We start from the raw sequence: 10,659 nt of genomic DNA on the forward strand, positions 1-10,659 counted from the left end.
GTTTAACAAGTAATTTTGAATTTTTTTACCAAACAAGTTAGTTTTTGTTTGGCTTGACTTTTTAGATACTAAAAGTATTTTTTAAGTTTTCTAACGCAATCCTAAACAGACTCTTAATCGTATAGTGTTGTCTACCAAGTTGTGACAACATTTTACGTGTATGAAAAATGTTAGGTTTAACTTTACAAATGCCTCTCTTGAACTTTTAAGTGTTTTGAAAAAACTCTTTCAAAGTTTAAAAACTCTCAATTTCACCATTCAAATTTTTAATTTGATGTAATCATCTACCTTCTTAACGGAGGTTATGAAAAATACCAAAATACCCTTAATTTTTTCCTTTTTATTTATTTTTTTTAATCTACAGTAAGAGTAAATTAATTTGGAATTTTATAAATGTTTCAGGGGTATAGAGGTCATTTCATCTATTTCATATCTGTTTAACACCAAATCCTAACGGATGGGGTAGATTGCATCAAATTAAAAGTTCGAATCGTGAAATTGAGAGTTTTTAAACTTTGGAAAGTTTTCTCAAAACGTGTAGAAATTGATGGAGCCTATGTCAAGTTTTCCCAAAATGTTATATATTATATTTTTTTCTTACAATTATTTACAATGATATGGTAGCCTCAATTAATCATTAATTGATTGAAAATGTCAAGTGAATATTATGAAAAAAAAAAAAAAAAAAGTTTCTAACGTGCATTGTATTTGTAAGTGGTGTAGTAGTGGAATTGGGTAAGTTGTATTTTGGCGGTTTGTACGTGGTTACTCTTACCGGAAGAGGAGATAATTAATTTCCTTGGAAATTGGTCAGAGGGTTAAGTTACATGGATTCTCTTATTTTCTTAGTTGTATTTTCACTCAACTTTTACCTACCTAATTTCTTTTTGGTATAATTAGGTGTTGGTTGTCGGTCTACAGTTCAAACAAAAAAGACAATACAAACAAATGGAGAATGGTTTCATTCATTCATGGTTCTACTTTGGGTGTTCTGGTTGAGTGATATTTGGTATTTGTTGTTGTCTATGTACTCTTTTTTTTTTTAAAAAAAAAAAGGGAAAAGAAAAGATTGTAATTCAGTGAAAGTTTGTTTCAATTATTCACATACTGACCAATCATTTAATAAGTGTATGAGAAAAAAAAAATTACAACCCGGAAAGAAGTAGCATTATTAAATAAATTACTATTTAAAGAAGTAGCACTATTAAATTAAGGTGATAATCATCTCTACGGCAAAACTAATGAGCACCAGTCCTATCAAAGGAAGCTCCAACTTTCATCCGCATGTGTCGCTGAGCGCCCTGGTCAGCCAGCACGTGTGGCCTCATTACTAAATGATTATTGTAATTGCAACTATGTGCCCCAATGATTATAATAATTACCAACAAGGCATAAAATAGAATAAAGGGCCAAGGTAAAGATAAGTAAGAATATGTCCTGATCCACGACTTCTTGTTTACATTCAACAAGGCAAAACCCAAATCCCTCATCATTAAATAACAAAAACATAAAGTGGTTTTGTTGCTAAGATACCCATTTATTTTTTTAATTTATTTTTTATTTTTTATATAGGGCTTCGGTCAAAGGCAAAAACATCAAGTGAAAAAAGCTAAGAGAAGGGTGGCCGACATTACTTGTTTGTAGGCAAAACAAAAGGGAAACATGGATTGAGACAAAACTAAAAAGATAAAGAAGGGTCCCCAACAAGGTTTAAAGGGGGATAAAGAAAAGGGAAAGGGATGATCTTTTGCAGTATACATTTGACCATACTTGCTGCATTTTAAAACGTAGCCTTTTCAGGAAATGGCATGTGATTGCTAGTAACCTTGTTTTGAAGACAAATTTTTAATGGTAGACATGGTCGTACAAAGTGTTTGGAACACTTCCACTAGTTTAACACCAAGCTGACGTCTTTGTAAGAATCTTTTTCATTGAGGTTTGTTTGTAATTAAGTATGGAGATTTGATTGTCATTTTGTATTCTCCTCCCGTACCGCGTTTTCTTTATTAATTGGGGTTATTTATATTGTAAATTAATCAAGACTATAAGAGTACATTGTAACCCCCAATGAGTTGGCTGGAGTGATAAGTTAATTGGTTTTGGTGCCTCATAATACATCAAGTTTAAGGATTGACCCCTGTAAACTAATACCCCGATAATTTATCACTTTTTAAAAGAGTTATAGGTTTCTTAATAGGTTGATAATTTCTTAAAACACGTGGCATAAACCTTCTTTGATTAACCCAAGCCCTTACGGCCTTTTTGCAAGCAAAAACCCAAAGTACCTTAATTAGGCTAGCGCTCGCCCAGGGGACCACACGAGCGCTCGCATGAACAGTGCAATATCCCTTGTGCAATACCCAATAGTACCTCTAAGCATTTTTTTACCTTTTGTGAACAGTACACGAGCGCTCGTTGCTACAGTACAAAAGGGCTCGCTGCTACAGTACACAAGCACTCGTTGACCAAATTTTAGACCCTTGGACAATACTCAAATCGCATGCTTGAAAAGCATTTTTAACCCGTTGTGAACAGTACATGAGCGCTTGCACCATAGTACACGAGCACTCGCACCTTTTCAGTATTTTTTTTGCAGTGCTCTCAGCTTTTTCTCCTAAATAAACCCACCCCCCACACGACCCTTAACCCTCATTTTAACCTCTGTTGCCCTAGAGAAACCCTGCTTGGTTGGTTTTGAAAGTTTGTGAGGTTTGTGAGTGTTCTTGGAGAAGGAGGAGGTGTGGAACTCTAGCTATCTTCTAAGGTAACTTCTTAACTCTTCCTTCATGCTTTTCTATTTGTTGATTATTCTCCTAGTGTTACAAGTTTTAAAGATACCATGACAAGTTCTTGTATCCATTTCTTATAAAAGCAAAGAACGATTTCGAAAGGTTTTCAAGCCACCCTTGTTCTCTATAAAAGTTGCATGATAATATGTTTTGCACTTGGATGTACCTATTTCTTAATAAAACCAAGAATGCTCTCAAAAGGCTTTTAAACACATTTTTTATTCTTCGTGTTGTGTTTTATCGTGGCATATGTGTTTATTTTGAGCAGGTTACATGCCCCGTAGCCCCGTAAGTGTGTAAAAGGTTTTAGCAATCTATTTTTGTTAGATGGAACCTCGTAGAGTTTTCTAGTGTTGCTTATATTGATAAGTCGTGTTTCGTTATAGGAGGAATTCGTGATGTTGGAGAACTCAAGCGAGCGTACGAGGTAAGTAAACACTTACGAACAATTTCTTTAAAAACGTGAGATATGTCAGCTGACTGACCATGCCTATGATATGAGCATGTTTACACTTTTGTAATAACATGATAACTACTTTATAACTACTTTAATAACTGATTAATAAGATGCATCGTATGACATGGTATACCGGTACATGCGGTATAATGGCCATGGGCTTACTTAGGGTCGGCAATTTTGACATGACTCGCGAACCCAACACAAACACGACACGAAATTACCGGGTTTGGGTTTACCCTTAACGGGTTTCGGTCATAAATGAGTTGACCACTTTATTTTGCTCTTGGCAGGTCAACCCGGGTGACCTACCCGACATGTTTTTTTTTTTTGTTTACCCTTAACGGGTTTGGGTCATAAATGGGTCAATTGACCCATTTATGACCTGTTTATTTTGATAAACGGGTTAAGTGGGTCGTGTCGGGTGACCCGTGAAATTGTCGTGTCGTGTTCAAGTTTGGTGGGGCCGACCCCTTAGCTAAACGGGTCGTGGGTCATTACGAGTCGTAAACGGGTCGATCCGCCTACCCGTTTTGCCACCTCTAGGCTTATTATATAGACTTTATTCGATGGTCAAATATTATGTGTTGTTATATGGGCTTTGGATCCAATGATTGTTTTGTGATTGGGGCAGCCTTAACGGGTGGTCACTACAAGATGTACATCATTAGTAGCATAGGCTACCCGAGGTCGGACTCGGTTGAGCTGCTAGTGTTATGGACGGTAGCGTACAATGGTCGAGGCACTGGCATTGTATTACAGGTCCTTCGGGACAGCGCCAACCCTGCTGAGAAGGGATAATATCTCGGGTAGAACATATATAATAGTTACGACCTATAAAATATTAGTTTTGTTGTATTAAAATACTTAGGCGATTGTCGCCGGTAGTACACCAACACTTTTATGGTGTATTAACGGAGAAAATACATTCTTTTCAATGTTTATCAAAACTGCACATTTACTTCTGCTTAATAATAATGATATTATGTCATACCCAATTGTGAGGTTTGCTTACTAAGTCGTTAGACTTACACGGTTATTATTCTTATAGGGAGCATGTTTCTAGAACTCAAGAGTGGTGCAGTTGTCACTATAAACTTTGCTTTAAGATCTTCATATTGTTATCAGGTTTGCCTTATATTATTGATAGTTGCTCCAAGTCTTTAATTATTGAGGATTATACTTGTACCGTAATGATATATAGATTTTTCAGATTTATTTTATCTTCCTATGCATTAACTCTAATAATGCTTAGAGAGGTGGTTCCCTATTTAGCCACCAGTTGGTTAAACTGGGGTAATTGCCAGTAACCTTGCCAGGCTGGTCAAGGCCAATTTTTTGGGGGCATTACAAGCTCCTTGAATATAAACAATTTTATGGGGCCATGACTGCGGGCGAAAGTTCGAGTGATCTATGTGGAGGAGGCGCTTTGCACGGTGTCCCGAAGATTTAGTCAAATGTATATAGCTTTATCCACAATGATGATTTATCTTATAAGAATATATAATATATCCATAGTGATGATTTATCTTGATCATGGAAGTAGAGACTTTTGATTGATATGTTGGTGTATTTGGAATACACTAAATTGGATCACAATGAGTTATTATTTTATAAACTATTATCAACTAAATAACTTAAACCTACGACTGCTTATAGCATTGACTCTTAATTTGAAGAGGCTATGTAAATTTTGCTTGAAGGGTAAAATAACCAAGAGGCTCTCTTTGGCAAAGAAATATAGAGCCAATGTGTATAGTCCTATGAGCATCTAGACAAGAAGACTATGAGTATTTCATCACTTTCACCAACGATTACTCTATGGTTGTTTATACCTAATGCATCGAAAGTCTAAAGTCTTTGAAAAAGATTAAAGAGTTTTGGACAGAAGCCGGGAAGCAATAAGGTAAATACGGTCATTCAATCAGATCGAGGTGGCAAATACCTCTTTGGGTACTTCAATGACTACTTGTTGGCTACCGGGATTGCGATAGGGTATTTCTGATGGGATCGATGGATTTGATGGAAGAATGTAGTAATGGGATGTGAATGATATTATAGATATTCCACTTAAGGTAGGAATTACCGTTTACACACAAGGTGTTGTTCAAATACTTCAATGCTCTTCCCCTAGCTACTGACTTACATAAATAGCCATGCTACTAACAACATGATAAACATAAGTTATAACACTCCTACTAACCTCCCATCATCTTAAGAGAATAATAACATCTCTAATGAGATGAATATAGCCCTAGATAAAAATAATATAATATCTCCTAAATAAAGGCTAAGGTAACATCTCCTCGATAAATAACCTCTCCTTATCTTTTATTCTTCTCCCTATGATAGGATTTCTCATAGTACTTAGGATTTGGATTCCTAGTCACACGGGTAGAGTCCTTATAAGATTATATCTCAATTGATTGCACTAGAGATACCCTAGTGAAATGGTGTGGTAGTGAGAGTAAAAAGAACTCTTTTGGAAATGGTAAGAGTTATGATGGATTTTGCTACTCTACTTAATTTATTTTTTGGTATATGCCCTAAAAAAAATGTACTTGTTGGATCCTTCCAAATCTGTTCCCAAGACACTTGTTGAGTTGTAGTTAGGGCTAGGTTGAGATAACTTCACATTTAGGGTTGTCAAGCACATGTTCTAAAAGGGAAGTATGACACATTGAAACCAAAGATAGAAGCATGTTTGCATGTTGGATATTTGATAGGAACTAATTAGGATGGGTTGCTTTATAGTCTAGGGGATAAGAAGATGTTTGTGAGCATAAATGTTAAGTTCGTGAAGAATAACTATGTGAATAACTTCAAGTCAAAGAGTAAAGTGCTTCTTGAGGAAATTTCAAATAAGCACATATGACATTCTTTGGATATACTTAGGAATAAGGTGGTTGTATTAGATATACCCCATGTTACTATTCATGAGACTCCTAGCACTTTAGTATCTAGTGGTTGTAGGAGGATTCATGCTTATGAGAAAAGCTTATGAAACTATCCCAAAAGGACTAGAATCAGATCCCAGGACCTATGAGGAAGCGATTAATAATGTGGATACAGACGTTGGGTCAAGGATTCAAGGGTATGAAATCAAAGTTGGAATCCATGTGTTCCAAACATGTTTGGGAAGTTGTAAAGGAGATGTAGTGCCGAATACCACCTAAATTAATAGACAATATTCGGTATGTTTTACTCGTAAGTGCACAAGATCAAACGATAGTATAGTGTGGCAAATACGAGATCATTCCTACGAGGATTGTTGATTTTGCTTATAATTAATTTTCTAAATTAAAATACCAAAATTGTCACGAAATTGATATTATGAAAATAAATGAAAAGGTAGGGCTTTGATATCCACTACTAATCATGCTCAATAATATAATAATATACCAATGTTCCAATCATATCAAGAATACCTAATGTTTGCCAACCTAAAGGCATGGGTGTCTACTCCTTCAGCTATTGATTTTCATAAGCAACGAATTAGACATGGGTGTCTACTCTAATTCTTTTCTTTTTTAAAGGATTTAGCATGGGTGTCTACTAAGTTGTTCTTTAAGAAAGCATAAATCTGTGGAAATCGACAAACACATGGAACCTAAGGCATATGTGTCTACTCCCGGTTTTCCACGTTGATTAATCCACGAACCTGTAAGGAAATTCTTTTATCACTCTATTAAGCTTTGGACTCGATCATCCAAATTGACTTAAATAACTAATCCATACCACATGCATATGTTGATCAGACACATTCATATGTGGAATTCGATAAAACATGAATTAATTAAGTTAAGCATCACAATATGATTATCACAAAGGCGCTAATATTGAAATATTAGAGAAACATAATTAGGGCTTCAATCTAACCCTACTAAACTTACACATAATTAAAATAAAGGAAAAAGAAAGAACCGAAAACCACTCCTAGAAGTAGCCTCCAAATTCTCCTATCCAAGCAAGCATATAAACATTTGTCTATTGAATGGTGTCTTGAGTTGTGAGGCTTAGAGGTCTATTTTTAGAGCTTAGAAGAGTCCTCGAAGTCCTAGTAATCCTAGGAAATTCGGAGGTCTAGGTGCTATTACAACTAGGACATGAAAATCCAAGTTTGGAAAGGAAAAGGAGTCCTGGCCGCCATTGATTTTTCCTCCAGCACACGGGTGCGCTCGATTGCAGGCGTAGTGCGCTCAATCGCACACCTGCGATCAATCTCTGTTGTTGGGTGCTCGAGCGCGGTTGCGCTTGAACCTAGGTGTGGTGCGCTCGAGCACTGAACCTAAATACTTGCTCTTGGTCCAAAACTTCTACCTTTTCCCAATTTTGTCATTTAAGCCCGATACTTCCAAATTGCTTCATTTTCCTCAAAAACCTAGAAAAACACAAAAAACACAAAAATGAAATAAAATAGCATAAAATATCAAGACTAAGAAATTAACAACATGTAAATTAAGGGCTAAAATATGTATATTTTGGCACTTATCACACCCCCAAACTTACATATTGTTAGTCCCTTAGCAATACGAAACTAAAAATAAAATGAAAAACATAAAAGAAATTGATAAATCCATCTTTCGTGGGATGTACGATTGCATTTAGCGTATGCAACAAGCCTTTTAAACCCCTAGGCATTCCTAGTAGGACGAGTGAAGCCTCATTAAGGTTTAATAGAAATGTTACCCACAAACATTATGCAAAGTTTATGTTATCCAAAAATTGAAGTATCACTCAAAACCATGATTTTTATTCATTAGCAAGCTTCAAAAGATAAACTCCATATTCTCAATGAATTAGAATTTTAAAGTCTAACTACTTACAAAAGATAGGCTAAGGCATCACAAGTTTAAAACAGTGTAAAGTGAACTAACACATAAACATGAAGTTTCTAAGTATTTCCAATGTGCAATGTCTCAATGTCTCAAAGTTCACTAAAATTTCCATCAGAATGAATAACTATGGCATAATTTTCTTTTTCTTCTCTTTTTTTTTTTTTTTTTTTTTTTTTTTTTTGGGTTAGGCTGTGCAATGTTTGGTTCCCTTAAGCTTTCTAATTTACCCATGTAGAGAGTGTTAAGCGAATGACTCCCAAATCAAATGGTTTTAGGGCATTAGATGTAAAGACACCCCTTAGGACTTACTAACTCGAGTTAAAAAGGCTATGAAACCAAACCAACTATGACATTAACCAAATCAAAATTCTTCACCTTTTGACGTGAACATTCATTGCTTACTGAGGCAAGAGGTCGAGTTACTTAGTGAGAAGTTTATCAATGATCATCATTTTTTATTTATTTATTTAGTTATTTTATGCCAAAGTATCCATCTAACAAGTCTCCTAGTTTCACCCAAGACATCAAAACATACACATCAATCTCTCATGTCATTCTCCACAAATTATGTGCTAATGTTCTTGTGTCAAATCAAATCATACAAGTGAATTCTCAGGATGCCTAAAGTAAGTGACCAAACTTAAAAATTCTATTATTAGATCATGTGTTCAAAATTTTAAGCTCACTAAGGCAAAATCAAATCACAATTTTTTCAGATCAACCAAAATTTTAAGATAAACATGAACATGTATTTTTTCAAAAAGGGCAAAAAGTGTGTGTAAAGTGTCTCCAATACACCCAAACTTAAATTACACATTGTCCCCAATGTGTGTGTAACATAGAAAGATCTTACCCAGGAGATGAAAAACTGTCTGAAATCACATGGGTCATAGCACACCCACAAACTTGAATGCAAACACACTTGTCCCTGAAAAACAAAACACTAAAGTAACCATGGAAAACAAAAACAAAATAAAAATAATATAAAAATAAAACAAACAAACAAATACATAAAAAGGATAAGCTATGAGGTGCCTCCCATGAACGCTAATTTTAATGTCTTCAGATAGAATGCTGTCCCCTTTTAAACTTGAAGCACCGGTCTTTTCTTCTCTTGCACTAAAGAAAATGAATTCTTCCTATTGCAGTGTGATTCCAAATGTCTATAGATTGGGGTAGACCATTCTGAGTCTTCTCGAACAGTTTCTCATTTGGAAGGGAATGATGAACTCGAATAAAATAAGAAGAATACTCAGGGAGCTTTTTTATCTTGATGTCCTCAATTTGCTCATCACATAACCCCATCAGACTTCTCTTTTGGACTCTTGGTAATTCGGGAATAGGAGCTGATGTTGAAGAAGCCTCAGTACTTTCTTCTTTTTCCCGATGTGGTTCTTGTGGAACCCCAGTTTGCTCCTCCTTCCTCTCTTCCACTTGACTTTCAAATACTTATTCATTCCTCAATGTGGTGATCTCTTGCTCATGATAGTAAGTACACTCATCCTCCATGTAGTGTCCATTAGGGTTGACAACAAACTGACTTTGACACTCTTCTTTTTGGTATTGTTGATGCCAATAGATGGGAGGTGACTCTTCTTCTTGGTAGTGTTGAGACCAATTGATGAGAGATGACTCCTCTTCTTGCTATGCTTCTAACTTGGCAGTGTATTCTAGCAGTTGCATATTGGCTTCATTGTGGCTAAGAAGGGAGTATGATTGACCATAGAACTGCAGAGATGGCTTCTCTTGGTATTGTTGAGGCCAATTGATGGGAGATGACTCTTCTTCATGATAGTGTTGGAACAAATTGATGGGAGATGACTTCTGGTCTACAATTGAAGACATGTGACAAGTCTCAGTGGTGTGGTCAATATGGGAACATATCGCACATACCTCGACTTGTGTAACTTGTTGAAGAGGAGCAATGTTATAATTAGTCATCACCTTCACGAGCATGTCTAGCTTTTTCTCTATGACAGCCATTCGAGCTTGAACTCCACCATTGGTGCTTTCTTCATGTATGCCTTTTCCTTCGAGTCCTTGTCTCCCTTTAGATGGTAATTGTTGGGAGTTTTCACTTATAGTCTCAAAGAGTTCTATGGCTTCCTTGCTGCTTTTCTCCATCAACATGCCACCACCAGCTAAATCTACAAGACTCTTTTTAGGATCTATTAAACCCTCATAGAATGCTAGTACCTGATCGTCTTGAGATAAATTGTGATGAGGGCATCTGAGAAGTAGCTCATTGAAGTACTCCCATGCCCCGAAGAAAAGGACTCCGTCTTTTTGTTGGAAAGTAAAAATTTTCCATCTCAATTGCCTTGTCTTTTGGGTTGGGAAAAACTTCTTTAAGAACTTTGTGGCCATCACATCCCAGTTATGAATAGAACATGCGGCCAAAGAATTGTACCATATCTTAGCATTATATTTTAAAGAAAAAGGAAAGAGGATTAACTGATTTCTTCTCGAGTTAAACCCTGCACATTCTGGGTCCTGCAAAGATCAAAGAATTCTCGAATATGCTAATATGGGTTGTCTGTAGGAGTGTCCTTATAGTGTGGACCCCAATTGAGCA

General features: G+C 36.0%; 1 non-coding gene across 1 annotated transcript; it reads left to right on the forward strand.

Moving 5' to 3' along the window:
• Nucleotides 1-10,296: 10,296 nt before the first annotated feature.
• On the forward strand, nt 10,297-10,403 carry LOC132191200 (small nucleolar RNA R71). Its single transcript, XR_009441228.2, has one exon. It is a non-coding gene; the product is annotated as a small nucleolar RNA R71 (small nucleolar RNA).
• The last annotated feature ends 256 nt before the right edge of the window (nt 10,404-10,659 follow it).

The sequence above is a fragment of the Corylus avellana genome, chromosome 9, assembly GCF_965113065.1.
Source record: "Corylus avellana chromosome 9, dhCorAvel1.hap1.2, whole genome shotgun sequence".
NCBI lineage: Eukaryota > Viridiplantae > Streptophyta > Magnoliopsida > Fagales > Betulaceae > Corylus > Corylus avellana.